This window comes from Neophocaena asiaeorientalis, unplaced genomic scaffold (assembly GCF_003031525.2).
Source record: "Neophocaena asiaeorientalis asiaeorientalis breed wild unplaced genomic scaffold, Neophocaena_asiaeorientalis_V1.1 scaffold388, whole genome shotgun sequence".
Classification (NCBI taxonomy): Eukaryota; Metazoa; Chordata; class Mammalia; order Artiodactyla; family Phocoenidae; genus Neophocaena; species Neophocaena asiaeorientalis.
The window spans coordinates 909,304-930,119 of record NW_020172738.1 but is presented as its reverse complement, the minus strand read 5'-3'; the positions used below and the strand labels follow the sequence as shown (position 1 = coordinate 930,119).

Genomic DNA, 20,816 nt, shown 5'->3' with positions numbered 1-20,816 from the left:
CTCTCCTATGAGCTGGCCTCAGTTATTCCCATCTTTCCACCAACATTCAAGTTCCGTACAATTGGGAACTAAGTGCTCTGTACCGGAGGTTGGCCAGTGATGGCCTCCAAGCTAAACCGAGCCCACTGACTGTATATGTACAGCCCGTGAGCTAAGACTGGTTTTCATATTCTTCAATGGTTGAAAAAAATCAAAACAATAATTTTTCATGAAAATTATATAAAATTCAAATTTCAGCATTCATGAAGTTGCATTGGAACACAGCCATGCTTATTTGGTTATATATTGTCTATGGCTATTTTTTTGCACTACAAGAGCAGAGTTGAATAGTTGCAACAGAGGCCATATGGCCTGCAAAGCCTAAGATATTTGCTCTCTGGCCCTTTATAGAAGAAGTGTGCTGACTTTTCTTCTAGACCATGCTATTATAATTTCAAAAGGTGTAGTTGCCACCTTCTTTTCTCATTGCTATGCCCCATAGGTCTGGTCAAATAAAGACAGTGTTATCTGGTTAGAAATGCCTTCCTTTAAATGGGCCTCTTCAGGCACAGAGCAAAGGATTCAAGACTTCTGTGCTTGGAGCTTCATTTTAAAGCTTTACTTTTAGGTCTGGAATTTGTTGGAAAGGACTTTTGTGGTATTTTTTTAACAACATCTTCTTTGAAGATGTTTCTTCATTGTGGGATGTTAGTTCTTTTCTGATATTTCTCTTCAGAATTTTGTTTCAGTACTGGCATTCATTTTGGATGCCACATGGAGATATTTAGAACCAAGAAACTTTTCATACAACCCACTGAGGCCGTGGAAGGTTTTTTGCTAAGGTCATCCCATGTCAGAGTCTTTTCCGCCACACTCGTGCACTTCATGCAGCTGAACTTATGATACCTTAAGCTCTTGGTGCCCATTACTCCACCTAGTTTGAGAATCCTCCTTTCCGGCTCCCTCTTGCTTTTGTATCTTTTAGAAATGTACTTCTTTTCTTTTCTTGCCGCGGGTAGGCAAGGAAAAGGAGTTGACAGTTCCCTTTCCTGCTTGTTAGTAACTCTGATGGAACACACATTATATTTGAAGTCAGTTAACTCAAGTTGCCTTCCTGGCTTTCAGCAGTAACCACTGTTCAGAGAACTCCTGGTCAGTCATCTTGTCGGGGGTTTTGAGATCTTGAGTCCATAATCTTACTCTCTCTGAACCTTCATTTTCTCATATATAAATTGAGGGACTTGTTTTCTGAGATCTTTTCCTAAATCTAGGAATCTATTTAAAAATTTTTAATAAGAAAAGAAAGTTAGAATGGATGGCTGAATTTTATTGTTTGAAGTGTCAGTTAGTATAGCTATTCTGCAGTAGCTATTAAAAGCTATTAAAACATTTTAAACCTACTTACCCTTTCACCTAAAAACTCTATTTCCAGGAGTCCATCCTCCTCAAAGAAGTGTTTTAGGATGTACGTAAAGAATGCTCGTTGCTGCTTTATTATAAAAGTGACACTGCTGATGTCCATCATTAAAGGGATGGTTAAATAACCTATGTCATATCAATAAGATAACTTTCCCTGCAGCTGCAAAAAAGGAACCATTTCCATGTGGACTTCCTAAAAGGATGGCCATCATATATTGCGAAGTGAAAGAAGCAAGTTTCAGAACAGTATGAATATGAGCCTAGTTTTTTATAAAGTCAAATAATATAAAAACGATATAAATGTGTATGTACATACATATACATGTACACATAAAAGTATATTTGCAGAAAAAAAAGTTCTGGAAGGAAATGCATTGAACTGCCGACAGCGATTATCGTGTGTGGACTTCAGTGACGTGCCTATCATTTCACTGATAGGGAGGCAATATTTCACGTTTCATTTTATAAATTACTCTGTTATTCAAATTCTTTAAAAATAAACTTCTATAACTTTAAAAAATTATAAATGGAAATATCAGAAGAGAGAGGTGCTCAACCTTTCCTAGCCTGACTCCTAGCCTGCAGGTGAATAATAGTAAGGCATGCCAACAGTCCTAGAAGCCAGTGTCGCTCAGTTCCCCTCTCATGGCCCCGCCTTGCCTTTTTCTTTGGCCCCCATTGCCTTCTGAGTTAGACCACAGACTAGGAGGTCTTGCTCTGCAGACATCTTCTGTTAAAATATACCTATGTTGTCCTGCAAGAGGATCCAAAGATACAGGGAGCTTGTGGGATGCTCTCTGCTATTAGCACAGTAACAGCGATTTTTTATTTTTAATCACTTTAACTTCCAGAAACTTTTTACCTGCTTATTATCCTCTAGAATTATTTCTGTAAAATTCAAATCGTATTCTTTTTTCTTTTTTTTTTTTTTTTTTTTTTTTTTCTCTTTTTGTCTATCTTTTTTTATGTTTTTTTTTTTTTTTTTTTTTTTTTTTTTTTTTTTTTTTTACTCCTTTGGCTTAAAATCTTTCAACTGCTTCCTGATGCCTAAAGTAGTAATCTCTAAACTTCGTTGAACATGCATTCCCTGTAACATATGTGCCTTTATTTTAAAATTACAAGTGTACTCACTACTTTATTATATATGCTATTAACATACATAAAAGTGGAAAAATGAGAAAGAAATACATTTTAATATATTTTTATTTTACTTTAAGAAGGTATAGAAAACTGTTCATATTGTTAATCCTACCTTTGGTGAAAGCAATGTGATTGAATATTCTTTATTTTTTTATTTTGCTTTAACAACTTGCAGTGTGGAAATACAGAGGTCCGGTTGTAAGTTTTGTATATTTTGATACTTAGTTTTGGTTTTAATGGTTATCATAACTGAAAAAGATATCATATCTTAGGAAGAAGTGAGCTCAACTTACTAAATCATAATACTTATTTTTTAACCCTGTTCACTGATTATATTCAGATTCATTTTGAAATCCAGCTAATAAACTTCCATCTTTCATGATGTCAGTCAGTTCTTGTGGACTAATTGAAAGGTGTTGCATTTTTAGATTTTTTAAAATGATTTCATAATCTTCGATTATTCCTCAGTTGGCATCTTTAAAAACTGGTTATAAAATTCTGTTAGAAAATTTAAGTGTATAGATATGAAAAGTTTTGTAGTTTATAAGATTAGGTCATTTTAGGTCCCCAAATTGTATAACAATGGAAACATTTCAAAACATTCATTTTTAGAATTTTATATTAAAAACTTGAGTTTCTTGTTTTATTTTGCTTTCAAAAAGCAGTAACTTTTTTTTTCTTTTTTTTTAATCGTTGTTAAAACATCACTTTTACCTTGAAGGGACAGATTAAGTGTGTTTATTTTTTTCTAAGTATCTGCTATGGACCATATGATTGACAGTCATTGTTTTGAAGTCATAGTGTGGCTGATGAATTCATGTTAGGAGCACAAGAAATGTCAGCTTTGCTATTTTCATGGTATTAGTGGTATTACTATTATTAGTTCAATATTATCTTCAATCTGTGGGTCTTTGCAATAATCTTTTTTAGCTACTTGCCTATTTTGTAAGGATTAATTTAGCTAAAACTAGATAATTTTCATAAATCCATGGTACTGGACATGCGTAAATACCTATTGTTCACAGTTGGCTGAAAGTATAGGAACCAACAGAAGTGCCAGTAACGTTCATTGCCTTTTGTGTTCTGGAACACCGACTCTCTTCTCACTTGAGGTACACCTCACTTACCACCTGATTCACATACCTTGTGAGGGTGCCAGCATTAATTCATGTATTTATGTAGTCACAGTTAATTTCTTTTTACAATAAAAAATAGAGAAGTACTTAGTATGCTGGAGTGTTTGGAGCTGATTACCGTTTCCTTCTCTTTGACTGGTCTTTTAATAGATTGATTTCATTTTTCAATCAACAAATTTATGGAACACCATCCATGGGCAGTAGAAATTCACCAATGAACAAAAGCAGATGTGGTCTCGGTTCTTGCGGAATGCTCAGTCTTATAGCAGAGGAGCGTGAATCAAATGTTTTAAGCAATAGTCAAATATGGAATTGTAATGGAGGAGAGATACTTGGTACAAGAGTTTGTAATACTGTGATTTCTTCTGCTCAGAGGTCCAGTGCCTTCAAAGAGGTTTTATCAATATTACTTTTTCTAGGACTGTCAGAAGAACTAGAAATGAGTCCTAACACACACTAAAAAACACATGCTATGAATAAATAATATGTATTCTGGGAACTCCTAAATAAAACTTTCTTCCTTTTCCTCCCTTCTCTCCTATATACATTTATTTACATATATTATTTATGTATCTCTCTGTATAATATATATGTGTATATATAATATATGCCGAGTGCTCAGTTAGTCACTGGAAATACAAAGACAAGTAAGGCCCAGCCCTTGTTCTTCATGACTTTTCTGTTCCTCAGGGAGGCAGATTTATACTCAGATAAATTACAGCAGAGGATGGCAGGCGCTCTAACATTCATATGGACAACCTGCCAGCGTCCTTGGTGCTTGAGCTGAGATCTGAGAAATGCGCAGGCGTAGGGGGAACTAGAGTGACTGAAGTAGTTCTCAGTTCAGCGATAGGCTGTGGCTGCAGAAAGGGTGGTATGTTCCCCTAAGACTCCCAAACCCCGCTGTAACAGGGCTCTCACAACTCCAATGGTTTTGATAGCTTCTTGACCCCCTCTGCTGGGCCACCCTGCCGTGGAGCCTACAGTGTTACCCTGGCTCTAGCTGCGTAAGGACTTCTACATACCCGTTTAGGTTTGGTATTTGAACGATTATATTTGGAACATAAAAGTTCCATCAGTCTTTAAACCTCATAATCCAATTATGTCAGTAAAATTCCATTTTTTTAGTCCAGTGGAATTGGGGTAATATTTTGCGAACTGAAGTTGAGAGAAATAGTGTTTATTTTGAAAAGAAAAATAGTTGGTTAGCAGTTTTCAAGAAATAAGGCTAGTGTGAACTCCTAGGGGCAACTATCTGGCCCTTCTGATTGGGAGTACTATTTTTCTGGACCTTTGGCTCCAGTCTCTGGAGAATTGCTGCTTGCATGGCCTACCCTGCAGCTCTCCTTAGCAGGGCATCTGAGGTTTAAAAAAAAAAAAAAAAAATGCAACACCAATACTGCAAGCCTTTGGGGGTCAGGAAGAGAATATATCCAAGGAAACTGCTTAAAGGGGGTTGCACCAGAAGTCCAAGAAACCCCAAGGTTATTTCTGAGACTGGCTCCAATTATTTTCAATTTCATTCATATTGTTTTGTTTCCTTTGTTACTAAACTGGAAACAAAGCTTAAAAGCTCAATTAAAGTGGAAAATGAAAACCTAAATTATTAGAGGGGGAAAATACCACCCTAAACTGATTTTTATATTTTAGTAGTATCGTAGAAGTTTGGATCATGTCACTTTTCAGTAAAACTATGAGCTTCCTTGAAGGGGAGGCGGTTCCTATAGTTTTTCACAGGAGAACTTGTAGATATCTATTTCTTTACTATTCCCTCAATAAAAAGGAAGCCCAGTGACCTCCACCGGACCATTACAAATGTGAAACTTGGCATATAAAATTGCTTGCTCTAAATTTTCCAATTGCTTTCTTTTTTTTTTTTTTTCCATTTAATGTCGTTCTGCCAACTAGTGATTTTATTATTATAAACAGGACATTGTATTCACTTTTAAGAAGAAATATGAAGCTGGAGGTAAAATTACAAACTGCAGCTTCTCGGCTGCCAAAACAGAAAACAATGAGCTAAAAATACCGAGCACAGAAAGGGTGCTGTGGCGAGAAATACTGAAGTATCTTCAAGATTGAACTGTTCTAGATAGACAGAAATTTCCTCTCACTCCAGGTAAAACCGACCTTGAAATAGCAACTTGAAAGGAGAGACATATAACACTAAGCTCTTTCAGGTCAACCCTTTTGTGGGAAAGCTTTCAAACATAACTAACATTAAATGACTAATCTTGCTGTTTATGAGGAAGTCCAATCTGATTAAATTGCCATTTAGAAAAGGTTCCTTTGGTTAGGGAGTGTGGCAGCATAGAAAGAGCACTAGAAGTTAGGGACTAGCTGGGTGACCTTGGACAGATCAGTTAAATTTGGGGAGACAGAGAGAGAGAGCAGTTTCATCTTTTTTAAAATGGATTATTTGACCAAGTTAGGATTTTCCACAAGGTGTTGGTAGGTCACAGGTTCTTTGGGATTTTAATAGGTGCCGTGGAGAAAAAAGATTCTGCGGCCACCCGTTTTTGGAAAACAGTGGGTTAATAGATTTCTTAGAACATTTTTTTGTGGATCATCTCACAGAACTAGTGTTCCTTAGAATACACTATGAAATCACTAAACTAAATATTTCAAAATGTATTAGCTCTAATGGTGTATAACTGTATTTGAGATGTCCTTTTCTGAATTATTCAGAGCAAACTTCTTGGATTTGAAAGAAAATGGTATTCCATTGGTAACTATCTTCCATATTTATCTGACAAATATAGACGGTGCCTCACTGTGGGCAACAGAAGAAATTCAAGGACAGCGCTTTCAATCTCAGCTCTTCCATTGTCAAGGGAACCCCTTCTTTCCTTGCCTGGTGAGAAGCAAGATTAAATTGTTGTGCGTTGGGCTTCCCTGGTGGCGCAGTGGTTGGGAGTCCACCTGCCGATGCAGGGGACGCGGGTTCGTGCCCCTGTCCGGGAAGATCCCACATGCCGCGGAGCGGCTGGGCCCGTGAGCCATGGCTGCTGAGCCTGCGTGTCCGGAGCCTGTGCTCCGCAACGGGAGAGGCCACAACAGTGAGAGGCCCGCGTACCGCCAAAAAAAAAAAAAAAAATTGTTCTGCATTAAATGGGGAACGTTGTCATTGTCATTTGAAACTACTGGCAACGTTATTCCCTTCATGTAAATCCCAACTCACTGTTTATGAAAATACAAGAAACTCATAGATAATAACAAAGATTAATGGGTCCGAAAGTAGACCACTTGTGGATATTCTTAATTGTAAGTACTTGAGTAGTTTGTCAACATAAAATTTATATTGATAAATAGCAGTAAATCTTAGAGAACACAGATGGTCAAAGATCAGTAGATTTTATCTGAACAGGTGGAAAAATGCCTATTAACAGAGGAGACAGTATTTGAACTTGTACTCAGAAATAATTTTATAGCATTGTGGAACTATGAATGCACAGGAAAGATGATTAATTTCTATACATTCTAAGTACATAAAATCTGTTTGGAAATTATACTGTAATGATAAGAAAAAAATTTTTTGTGTGGGTGGCCTAGGATTTGGAGTAAACTAGTGAGATTTAGGGATAGTTAAATGTCAGAGTGGCAAAGTCTCTTCACTGTTTTTTATATTGAGATATTCAAATGCAATAAAATTTACCTCTTTTAGTGTACAATTCAACAGTTTCTTGGGCAGTCTAAAAATTATGCAACCGTCACCGCTATTCCAGAACATTTTCACCGCCCCCCAGAAGAAATCCTATACTTACTGGCAGTCACTTCCCCTTCCCTCTCCTCCCTAGCTCCTAGCAACAACTAATCTACATTCTGTCTCTATGAATTTTCCTATTCTGGACATTTCATATAAATGGATTCCTATAATAAGTGGCTTTCTGTATCTGGCTTCTTTTACTTGGCATAATGTTTTCCAGGTCCACCCATGCTGTAGCGCAGGAGTCCCCAATCCCTGGGCTGCAGACTAGTAGTGGTCCCTGGCCTATTAGGCACTAGGCCACACAGCAGGAGGTGAGCAGTGGGTGAGTGAGCAAAACTTCATCTGCCGCTCCCCATCGCTTTCATTACCGCCTGAACCACCACCCCCCGCTCCCCACCCCCGTCCGTGGAAAAATTGTCTTCCACGAAACCGGTCCCTAGTGCCAAAAAGCTTGGGGACCGCTTCTGTAGCATGTATCAGGACTTCAGTCCTTTTTACGGCTGAACAGTATTCCATCGTATGGATATACCACATTTTATTTACCCATTTGTTGATGGACATTTGGGGTGTTTCTACTTTTTAACTGTTATAAATAATGCTGCTGTGAATATTTGTATACAGGTTTTTGTGTGGACATATGTTTTCAGTTCTCTTGAGTATATATCTGGGAAGGGAATTGCTGGTTCATGTAGTCAGTCTGTATTTAAACTTTTGAGTAACTGTCAAATGTTTTTCCAAAGTGACTGCACAATTTTACATTCCTACCAGCAGTGTATGACGTTCCATGGTCTCACCAGCAGTTGTTATCTGTATTTGTAATTATAGCCATCCTTATGGGTATGAAGTAGTATCTCATTGGCAGTTTGTTAAAAAATCTTTTTCAGCTTTATTAAGGTATAGTTGACAAAAATTTTATATATTTAAGGTGTACAATGTGATGGTTTCATATAAATATACATTGTGAAATGATGACCACAGGTTAATTAGCATTCATTACCTCATGTAGTCCTTTTTTTTTCTTTTCATCTCCCCATCCCCCTCATTGTGGTTTCAATTTGCATTTTCCTAGTGACTAATGATTCTAATGTGTTTTCGTGGGCTTATATGACCATCTGTATATCTTCTTTGGAGAAATGTCTATTCAAATCCTTTGCCCATTTAAAAACTGGATTGTCTTTGTATTGTTGACTTGATAGTTTATATATTCTAGATACCAGTTTTTTATCACATATTTGATTTGTAAGTATTTTCTCCCATTTGTAGGTTGTCTTTTCACTTTCTTGATGCTGCTCTTTGAAACACAGAGATTTCTAAATTTGATGAAGTCGAATTTATCTATTTTTCTTTGGTTGCTGGTGCTGTTGGTGTCATACCTAGGAAACCATTGGCTAATCCAAAATCACAAAGATTTGCATTTGTTTTCTTCTAAGAGTTTTATAGTTTTAGCTCTTTCATTTATGTTTATGATCCATTTTTAGTTAATTTTTGTATATGGTGTGGTATAGGTGTCAAACTTCATTATTTTGCATGTGGATATGCAGTTGTCTCATCACCTTCATTAATGTTGAAAAGATGGTTCTCTCCCTATTGAATTGTCTTGGCACACCTTTTGAAAATCAGTTGACCATAGATGTATATGTTATTTCTGGACACTGAATTCTGATCCATTGATCTATATGTCTGTCTTTATGCCAGTACCACACTGTCTAGATTTCTGTAACTTTTTGGTAAATTTTGAAATTAGAAAGAGTGAGTCTTCCAACTTTGCTATTCTTTCTCCCAAAGTTTTTTGGCTATTCTGGGTCCCTTGCATTTCCATATTATTATGAGGATCAACTTATCAATTTCTGCCACCCCAGAAGAAAAAGGAGCCTCAAATAGGGATTGTGTTTAACCTTTAGATCAATTTGGGGTGTATTGTCATTAAATCTTCCAAACCATAAACATGGGATAGTTTTTCATTTATTAAATCTTTAATTTCTTTCAATGATGTTTTACATACTGAAAAGTATTCAAAAGGATATAAGGCTTACACTTCTTTTGTTAAATTTATTCCTAAGTGTTTTTTTCTTTTTGATGTTATCACAAGTGAAATTTTCTTAATTTTATTTTCAGATTCTTAATTGTTAATGTATAGAAATAAAATTGATATTTCTATAAAAATCATGTAACCTGCAACCTTGCAAAACTCATTTTTTAGCTCTAATAGTTTTTTCTAGGTACCTTAGGATTTTTCATATTTAGAAGATCATGTCATCTGCAAATAGGTACAGTTTTACACCTTCCTTTCCAATCTGGATGACTTTTATTTCTTTTTCTTACTCAGTTGCTCTGGCTAGAATTTCCAGTACAATCTTGAGTAAAAGTGGCAGCAGTGGGCTTCCTTGACTTGTTCTTGATCTTAGGGGGAAACCATTCAGTCTTTACCACATTAATTATAATGTGAGCTTGGGGGTTTTGGTGAAGGCAGTTCCTTCTGTTCCTAGTTTATTGAGTGCTTTTCTCATGAATGCTGTTGGATTTTGTTGAGTGGTTTTACTGTGTCTGTGATTTTTGTCCTTTATTAATATATTTAATTGACTTTTACATGTTGAACCTACCTTGCATTCTTTTTTTTTTAACATCTTTATTGGAGTATAATTGCTTTACAATGGTGTGTTAGTTTCTGCTGTATAACAAAGTGAATCAACTATACGTATACATATATTCCCATATCTCCTCCCTCTTGCATCTCCCTCCCAATCCTCCCTATCCCACCCCTCTAGGTGGACACAGAGCACCGAGCTGATCTCCCTGTGCTATGTGGCTGCTTCCCACTAGCTATCTGTTTTACAGTTGGTAGTGTATATATGTCCATGCCTCTCTCTCGCTTTGTCACAGCTTACCCTTCCCCCTCCGCATATTCTCAAGTCCATTCTCTACGTCTGCGTCTTTATTCCTGTCCTGCCCCTAGGTTCTTCAGAACCATTTTTTTTTTTTTTTAGATTCCATATATATGTGTTAGCATACAATATTTGTTTTTCTCTCTCTGACTTACCTCACTCTGTATGACAGTCTCTGGGTCCATCCACCTCACTACAAATGACTCAATTTCGTTTCTTTTTATGGCTGAGTAATATTCCATTGTATATATGTGCCACATCTTCTTTATCCATTCATCTGTCGGTGGACACTTAGGTTGCTTCCATGTCCTGGCTATTGTAAATAGAGCTGCAACGAACATTGTGGTACATGACTCTTTTTGAATTATGGTTTTCTCAGGGTATATGCCCAGTAGTGAGATTGCTACCTACTAGCAGTGGGTCATATGGTAGTTCTATTTTTAGTTTTTTAAGGAACTTCCATACTGTTCTACATAGTGGCTGTATCAATTTACATTCCCATCAACAGTGCACAACCTTGCATTCTTGATTATGATGTGGGATCCTGGGCTTCCCTGGTGGCGCAGTGGTTGAGAGTCCGCCTGCCGATGCAGGGGACATGGGTTCGTGCCCCAGTCCGGGAAGATCCCACATGCCGTGGAGCAGCTGGACCCTTGAGCCGTGGCCACTGAGCCTGTGCGTCCGGAGCCTGTGCTCCACAACGGGAGAGGCCACAACAGTGAGAGGCCTGCGTACTGCAAAAAAACAAACAAACAAAAAGATGTGGGATCCTTTTTATGTTGCTAGATTTTGCTTGCTAGTGTTCTTTTGAGGATTTTTGCATCTGTATTTCTAAGGGATCATGGTCTGTAGTTTCCTTTTGATATCTTTGTCTGGTTTTTGTTTGAGGATGATACTGGTCCCATAGAATGAGTTTTAGAAGAGTTTGTGAAGAATTGGTGTTAATTCCTCTTTAAATGTTGGGCAGAATTTACCAGTGAAGCCATTTTGCTCTGTGCTTTTCTTTATGGGAAGTTTTTGGTTTTTTGGCTTTTGTTTTTCTGTTTTTTAAAAATTAATTCAATCTCTTTACTTGTTATAGGTCTATTGAACTTTTCTACTTCTTCTTAAATCAGTCCCAGTAGTTTGTATCTTCCTATATCTTCCTTTTTATCTTGGTTCTCTAGTTTTTTGGCATTCAACTGTTCATAGTATTCCCTTATAATTCATTTTATTTCAGTAAGGTTAGTAGTAATGTATTCTCTTTCTTTTGTGAGTTTAGTAATTTGAATTTTCTCCCTTTTTTTCTCGGTCCACCTACCTAAAAGTTTGTCAACTTTGCTGATCTTTTCATATAACCAACTTTTGGGTTTGTTTATTTTCTCTTTGTTTATTTCTTCTCTAATTTATTTCTGCTCTAGGCTTTTTTCTTTCCTTCCTTGCTTGCTTGAGTTTAGTTTGCTCTTCTTTTGCTAATTTTTTAAGGTGGAAGTTTATGTTAACTGAATTCAGCTCTTTTAACTTTTTTGTATAGGTATTTACAAGTATAAATTTACCTCTAAGCATTGCTTTGGTTGCATCTCATACATTTTAGTAAGTTGTGTTTTCTTCATGTATCTCAAAATATTTATTTATTTCTCTTGTGATTTCTTCTTTGACCCGTTGGTTGTTTAGGAGTGTGATATTTAATTTCCATAAATTTGTGAATTTTCCAAGTTTCTTTTTGTTATTCATTTTGAATTTAATTCCATTTTGGTTGGAGAATATACTTTGTGTGATTTCAGCCTTTTGAAATTTATGGAAACTTGTTTTATGGCCTGGAGAATGTTCCATGTACACTTGAAAAGAATATGCATTCAGCTCTTGTTAGATGGGCTGTTGTAAAGATATCTTTTAAATTTAGAAGGTTGATAGTATCGTTCAAGTCTTCTGTTTCCTTTTGATCTTCCATATAATTGTTTTCTCTGTTATTGAAAGTTGGGCATTGAAGTCTCCAGCTATTACAGTTGAATCGTTTATTTCTCCCTTCAGTTTGGCCAGTTTTTGCTTCATATATTTGTTGTTACGTGCATATATGTTTATAATTGTTAGATCTTCCAGATGGATTGATCCTATTTATAAAGTGTCCTTTTTGTCTTGAAGTCTATTTTGCTATTAGTTTAGCTACTCCAACTCTTCTTTTTATTACTGTTTGCATGATATATCTGTATCATAAAGCTATACCTATATCTCTTGCATTTTAAATAATGTGGAAACTCTGACAATCAGATCACCTTCCCTACCTCCCTAAGATTTGTTATTGTCACTGTTTTCCCTTTGTGACATCACTGAACTAATTCTATCGCCTCTATATTCTTTGTTGTGTGAAGTCATGGAAGTTTCTGCTCTGCTAGCTTAGTGGTCAGTTAATGAGTGAACAGAGATTTTCTTATATGCTTGGAACCAGTAGTCTCCCAGCCTTTACTGAGAGCCTCTGTGCATGTATTGGGGCATACCTTCCATGCTCAGACACACACTTTACAGCTCTACTTCCTGGAAGTCTTCACTTCCTGCTGTGCAGAGCTTCAGGGTCAGCCAGAGGTGAGAACTTAAGGCCTTACCTGGTCTCTCTTGGGCATGTGCACAGCCTTATGCATGTGTGTGGCTGTCTCGACCCCCAGGAATATGTCAGGCCTTTGCAAAGACCTCTGTGGATGCCTTATCCTCCAGGTTTAACTTTTAACGTTTTTGGTTAGCTTCAAATTTTCCATCTGTTACCGCTGCCCCGGAAACCTGTGATATTAAATAATTGTTGCTGATTTTTTTTGACAAACATCCCTGGGGATATAAGGCTTTTTGCACAAGAGCAAGGTGTGAGTCAGGTCAAAGTAATGTGAATGGGGCTTTTCAGGGAGCTGCCAGACAGCTCCCATAAAGACAGGAATGAAGATTTTGGTGAGCTTCTAGATCTGTTCTGCCTCACCAGTGGCTGCTGGGCTGCCAGTTTTCACCATAATTAGAAAGCTGTTGGTTTTCAAGGCTACTTCAGAGCTGGGACATGGGAATAAAGCAAGTAAAAACCTTACAAAGCTCACTGTTCTAATTGAAATTCATCTATTTCTCTTGAATAAATGTACATCAGATTTTTACAAGCCTTTGGTTAATTTCAGGATTATTGAAAAGGTTGATTTTAACAATTTTACCAATGTTATTAATGCTTGTATGGAGTGGTGGCTTTTCAGAGGTCCATACTCTGCCAGTCCCCGATGTGACTCTAAAGTCTCTTCATTTTTTAATGCCAGGGTTGGAGCTAAAAGAAGACAACTTCCAGCAGAAAGTTTTAGGAAAGAAACAAGCCCCTGCTGAACATAACAGAGAGAGGAGAAAGAAAGATAGAATTTGAAAATAAGAGCCATGAGAAGTAAATAATTGTATGGGCAAATCATTCTTAAGATTTAGAAATGTTGGGTAGCTTGACACTCACGTCAGTGCAGTGAAATTATCAACTTTATTGATAATAGGAAAAGAGGGGCATAAATTTCTTAGCTTTCTATGCAGTATCTTGTTCTACACTTAACCCTTCATCTTTCCCCAAACGATTTTACTCTATGATAGTTCTGTTTCTTGCCCTTTACTGCATTTCATCCATTTTTCAAGGGCCCATCTTAACTACTGTGAAGCTTTTGCCCTCTCACTGTGGAAAAATTAGTCATGCCCCACTCTTCTTTCCCTTGACCATTTGTTCATACCTATATTATAGCACTTGCCATACTATATTTCTAACTTACCTGTATGTGACTCTCTCTTCCTGATGGGTAGCAGAGTCCTCAAGAACAAGAGCTAGGTCTTACTTGCCTTTCTCTTTCTAGAAGCTAACTCAATATGTGGTATATAATAAATCATATATGTAAATAAATATGTATAGGATAAAAGAAGGGAGAAAAAGAAAAAAGACAAAGAAGGTTTTATTTAGAAGTTTGCAGAATATGTGTTAATTTATTCAGTATAATGTGTTTTTAAGCAAGGGTAGGATTCATTCCTGTTTCTTTTTGATATTCCTGGGAAAAAGAATATAGATAAAACACAGTCCAGCACCTCCAAAGAAGTTGCTGTTTAAGGTGTTTTCCTACCTAATTTTCACACTAAATGAAATGTTAAAATTACTATAATAAAATGAGGCACAACTTCTGTTTCTGACAAAGATGGCATATACCCATCCTTCCTGGCCCCTCCTCTTACAACTAAAAACATGGACATAACACAACAAACAAGCATAGGAAGATTCTGAAAGGGGGGGAAAAGAAGGTGGATTGCCTAGGGGTCTCAGGACTTGAGGAATAGCATGCCAGTGATCCCCTGGTTTTCTTGTTGTCTCCTACATATCCTAGATAGGGTACTGTAGAAATTACCAACCTGGAATGGCCAAAAAGCACAGGAAAAATAACCCCCAACAGAAACCTTTCTCCTCTAGCCAAAAGAACAAGAAAAGCATGTCTATCAACAGAAAACCTTTTTAGCAATGCTCACCGTACTCCAGCCAAACACCAAGGGAAAAGACACACACACACACACACACACACACACACCCATAGTTTCTGTTGGGCTGAGCAACACATTAATATTCTACATCCCTTCGCCCCATCCTATCTCATAAAATCACTCAGCAATGCTCCAATTCCCCCCACTTGGTAATGTCTGTGGAGCCATGCAGTGACTTAATCTTCCATTGTGTCTGCCACATGCAGGTGACACTCTGATTCATACTTTGGGAGGTGTCTGCAGACCTGAGCAGGGAGCTAATCTTCCATCCCCTGCACAGGAGAAGCAGTTGGTGGTGCCCTAATTACCCTGCCAGAGTAGTGTCAGTGGAACTAAGTAAGGAACTGTCCCTCCTTCCCCTTCTCAGTGGAAGCAGGCATGCTCCAGTTTCCCTACTGTGATAGTGTCACTGGGGCCAAGCAGGGAGCTGACCCTGTTTCCCATCCAGTGGAAGCAGGTTGTGTTTCCTCTGCATGGGTAGTATTGGAAGAATTGAGAGTAGAGGGCTTCCCTGGTGGCGCAGTGGTTGAGAGTCCGCCTGCCAATGCAGGGGACACGGCTTCGTGCCCCAGTCCGGGAAGATCCCACGTGCTGCGGAGCGGCTAGGCCCGTGAGCCATGGCCGCTGAGCCTGCGTGTCTGGAGCCTGTGCTCCACAACGGGAGAGGCCACAACAGTGAGAGGCCCGCGTACCGCAAAAAAAAAAAAAAAAAATTGAGAGTAGAGCTGATCTATCCCTTGTCCAGCAAAAGTAGGTATTTCCAGTTGTCCCTTGAGAGTAGTACCAGCAGGTTCCAGTGCTGAGATGAGCCTCCATCCCTGCCTGGCAGCAAAGAGACTTGATGGGTCAGGGCTGATCACCACAACACCCCCCCCCGCCCCCGGTGTCAGTGGAACCCAGTGCCAGCTGAGCCTCTGCCTTCTACCAGCATAAACAAAGTGGTAGGAGAGGGATAGTTGGCACTCATCTATGTTCCTCTCCTAGTGTCAGCAGGGATTTGAACTTCTGCTCCCAAGCTGTAGTGACAAAGCAGTATATATCGGACTTTAGCTTTCCCTCTTCCTGGTGGCAGTGGGGCCTAATGGGGAGCTAAGCTTATACCCATACTTGGAGGCAGTGAGACAGTGTGAACTGGTGCCCATCTTTCATGGGAAGATGTCAGCAGGGCTGAAAGGAGAGCTGAATGGCTACCTACCATCTGCAGTGAGGCATTTTGAGTCAGTGCTTCACTTTTGCTGGGCAGATAGCAACAGGGCCCTGCGGGAAGCTGAAGATGCACACCTGGCCCTTGTATGTCACCTCTGTAGGGGACTGCTTACTAAAAAAAGATTAAATAGGACCCAGAGTCCCATAATGTAATATCCAGAATGTCTAGGATACAGCTGAAAATCACTCATCAGAGCAAGAACCGGGAAGATCATAATATGAATAAGAAAAGATAGTTGATATCAAAAACAAAAGATGAATCAGATGCTGTGATTATTTGACAAGGATTTTAAAGCCGTCTTTATGAAAGTGCTTTAACAAATAATTATAAATTCTCTTAAAACATGAAAAAATAGAAAATCTCAGCAAAGAAATAGAAATTCTAAAAAAAGAACTAAATGGAAAATATTGAAGTGAAAAATACCCTCATCAAAAGAGAAAACTATCCAGAGCTCAATAGTAGATCAGAGATGACAGGATAGAATTAGTGAACGTGAAGACAGGCTAACAGAATTACCTAGCCTGAGCAACAGGGACTTACGGGATAATAATAAAAGAGCTAACATTTGTATCACTGGATTCCCAAAATGAGAGAGTGAATGAGACTGGAAAAGTAGTCAAAGAAGTGATGGTTGATAACTTGCCAAATTTGGCCAAAGACAAGCCCACAGATTCAATAAGCTGAGCCTACCCCTGTAAAGAAAAGCACACTCCTCCTGTGTGTCCTCTGCTCTCAATACTTGACTACAGTGCTACTTCGCTTCTGATACCAGATGTGTGTGTTTTCCACACATCAAGCAAGTTTGCAACACCCGCTTGGTATACTGTAGTTTAACTCAGTTCTGATACTATCAAATAGATTACTGGTTTATTATGAAAGGTTGTAGCTCAGGAACATCCAAATGGAAAAGATGCACAGAGAAGGTATGTGGGAAGGGAGTGTAGAGCTTCCATGCCCTCTTTGGGCATGCCGTCTTCCCAGCACCTCCACATGTACACCAACCCAGAAGCTCTCTGAACCTCATCCTGTTGGGTTTTTCTGGCAGCTTCATTCCGTAGGCATGATTGACTAAATCATTGACTATTGGTAGTTGAACTCAATCTTCAGCCACTCTATTCCCTCCTCTGAGGTTGGGGAGTGGGGCTAAAAGTTCCCGCTCTCTAATCACATGGTTGGTTCCTCTGACAACCTGCACCCCACCCCCACCCCCATCCTTAAATGGTTTCCAAAAGTCACCTCGTTAACATAAACCTCAGGTGTGATTGAAAGGGATTTGTTATGAATATCAAAAGACACCTTTATTGTTATCATTTAGGAAAGTCCAAGAGTTTTAGGATCTCTGTGCTGGAAGCAAGGGTGAAGACCAAATATATACTTCTTATTATCAGTCACAATATCACAACCCCAAACAGCATAAACCCAAAGAGATCGATGCTGACACATATCATTTTAAACTTCTGAAAACTAAATACAAAGAAAGAGACTGTGAAGTAGAGAGAGGCTGCATTACTTTTAGGGGAGCACCAATTCAAATGATACTAGTTTCTCATTTGAAACCATGGAGGCCAGAATGAAGTGGCGCAACATTTTTCAAGTACTGAAAGAAAACAATTGTCAACCATGAATTCTGTTTCTGGCAAAAAATATCCTTCAGAAATGAAGAGGAAATAAAAAAATTCTCAGACAAAAGAAAGCTAGGAGAATCTATTGCTAGCCAAATTATTCTGAAAGGATAACTAAAGTTCTCTTTAAAAAAAAGGAAATGATAACATAAGGCTTGGAATTTCAGAATGGAAAGAAGAACATCAGAATGAGTAAAAATAGGAGCAAATACAAACTATCCCCCTCTTGAGTTTCTTAAATCATAAATTATAATACCAACTAATGTAGTGATCAATGTCATGTGGAAAAAATACTTAAGATAATTATACTTAGAATGGGGAGAGGATAAAGGAGCCTAAGTGGAATTAAGGTTTCTACACCTCACTCAAGGTAGTAAAATGTTGATACGGGTAGACTGTGTAACTTATGTATATTGTTGTACCTAGAGCAACCCCTCAGAAGACTATACAAAGTGATATATTTTAAAAACTTTATAAATAAATCAAGGTGGGATCCAAAATATAAATGTGTATTTAAACTACAGGAAAAAGAAAAACAGTAATGAGAAAGAGAGGAAACAAACAGAAAACAAAATATAAAATGGCAACTTAACCCATAAAATATTAATAATTACCCTTAAATGTAAATGTCCTAAATATACCAATTAAAAGGCAGAGATTGGTGGGATGGATTTTTTTTAAATGATGTAACAATTAGATGTCTACAACAAACTCATTTCAAAGACTGTAACATAGGTAGGTTTAAAGCAAAAGGATGAAAAAAAGATATGCCATGCAAACACTAATTTAGAAAAGCAAGAGTGTCTATATTATTATCAGATAAAGTAGACTTCAGGACAAAGAAAATTACTAGGGACAAAAAGGGTCATTACATAATATTAAAAGGATCATTCTACCTAGAAGACATAATGATCTCAAATGTAAATGCACCCAACGACAGAGTCTCAAATTACACGAAGCAAAAACTGTGATAGGGCTGAAAGGAGAAATAGATCCACAATTATATTTGGGTACTTAAATATCTCTCTCAGAAAATCAGAATTGATACAGAAGATCTGAAGAACACAATCAACCAGTAAACCCTAATTGAGATATACATATAGAACACTCCACCCAACAGTAGCAGAATACATTTTTTTATTGGCATGATGGGGCATTCACCAGGATGAACCATATCTTGAGTCATAAAAAACACCTCAACAAGTGTAAAAGAAATGGCATCATGCAGAGTATGTTTTTTAACCACATAGAAATAAACTAGAAATCCATAGTAGAACGGCAACAGGAAAATCTCTAGGCCCTTGGAGCATAAACAACACACTTCTAAATAGTCCCTTGGTCAAAGAGAAAGTCTCAAAGGAAATTAAAATAAATACTTAGAACTAAATGAAAATGAAAACATAGCAAAATATGTGAGATGTAGCTAAAGCAGTGTTGAGAGGGAAATTTATAGCTCTAAATGTGTAAATTAAAAAGAGGAAAGGTTTCAAATCAGTTATCTAAGTACTTACCTCAAAAATCTATAAAAAGAGAAAAAAACCCAATGTAAGTAGAAAGAAATAATAAAGAATAGAAATCAATACAATTAAAAATAGGAAAAAATAAAGAAAAACACAAAAACTTGTTCTTTGAAAAAAATCAATAAAATTGATAAACCTTTAGCAAGACTGACAGATAAACAGGAAAGGCACAGATCACATTAAGAATGGAACAGGACATCACTACAGATACTGCAGCGTAAAAGGATTATAAGGGAATACTACAAGAAGTTTATAAATCAAGAAGCTTATCAAGAAGTTCATAAATTCAGCAACTTAGTAGAAATAAGCCAATTCATCAAAGACTACAAACTATCAAAATTCAACCCAATTGAAATAGACCATCTGACTAGTCCTATAACCATTAAAAATAGTGAATTCAGAATGTGGAAGCTCCCTAAAAGGAAATCTCCAGGCCCAGGTGGTTTCACTGGAAAATTCTAGAAAATATTTAAAGAAGAATCTATACCAGTTTTACACAATCTTTTTCAGAAAATAGAAGTGGAGGGAACACTTCCTGACTTATTTTATGAAGCCAGTATTATCCTGATACCAAAACCAGACAAAGAGTATATAAAAAAAGAAAACTATAGGCCGGTATCCCTCATGAACTCAGATGCAAACGTACTCAACAAAATATTAGCAGATTGAATCTAGCAATCTGTTTTAAAAAATTGTAAACCATGACCTAGTATTATTTATTCCAAGTGTGCAAGGCTGGCTCAACATTCAGAAATCAATGCACCATATACAAAAATTAATATAAAATGAATCAAACACATAAATGTAAGAGCTAAAACTAACTGTCCTAGGAGAACACATAGGAGTAAATCTTCGTGACCTTGGGTTAGGCAAAGGATGAGTGATCACAGAAAAAAACAGATTAATTTGACTTCATCAAAATTAAAAACCTGTGCTTCAAAGAACACCATCAGGGGCTTCCCTGTTGGTCAAGTGGTAAAGAATCCGCCTTCCAATGCAGGGGACGCAGGTTCCATCCCTGGTCGGGGAACTAAGATCCCACATGCTGCGGGGCAACTAAGCCCGCGTGCCACAGCTACTGAGCTCGCGCACCTCAACGAGAGAGCCTGTGTGCTGCAAACTACGGAACCCATGCGCCCTGGAGCCCTCGCGCCACAACGAAGACCCAACACAGCCAAAAAAATAGAAAAAGAACAAAAACAAAAATACAAACTGATTTTCAAAGAACACCATCAAAAAATTGAAAAATAGAAAAACCCCACAGAACGGGAAAAATATTTGCAAATTGTATCTAATAAGGGTCTTGTATCCAGAATATATAAAGAGCTCTCACAACTTAATTTTTAAATGAGCAAAGAATTTAAGTTATACGAATAGCCAATAAGCACATGAAAAAATGCTCAATATCATAGGTCATTATGAAAATGCAAACCATAATGAGATAACACTGTACACCCACCAGGATAGCTATAATCAAAAATACAGATAGCAAGTGTTAATGAGGATGCAGAGAAATTGAAAACCCTCATATACTGCAGGTGTGAGTGTAAAATGGTGCAGCCATTTTGGAAAACAGTTTGGCAATTCCTCAAACTTGAATGTGAATGTTCATAATGGCATTTACATAGTAGCTCCCAAAATGGAAACAACCTAAATGTCCATCTACTGTGAATGTGTGGTGTATTCATTCATTGGAATATTCTTT

At 37.5% G+C, this 20,816-nt stretch overlaps 1 protein-coding gene across 5 annotated transcripts in view; it reads left to right on the top strand.

Moving 5' to 3' along the window:
• Window positions 1–20,816, top strand: part of DIS3L2 (DIS3 like 3'-5' exoribonuclease 2) — a 370,907-nt gene that overhangs the window by 182,423 nt on the left and 167,668 nt on the right. The window lies entirely within an intron of this gene.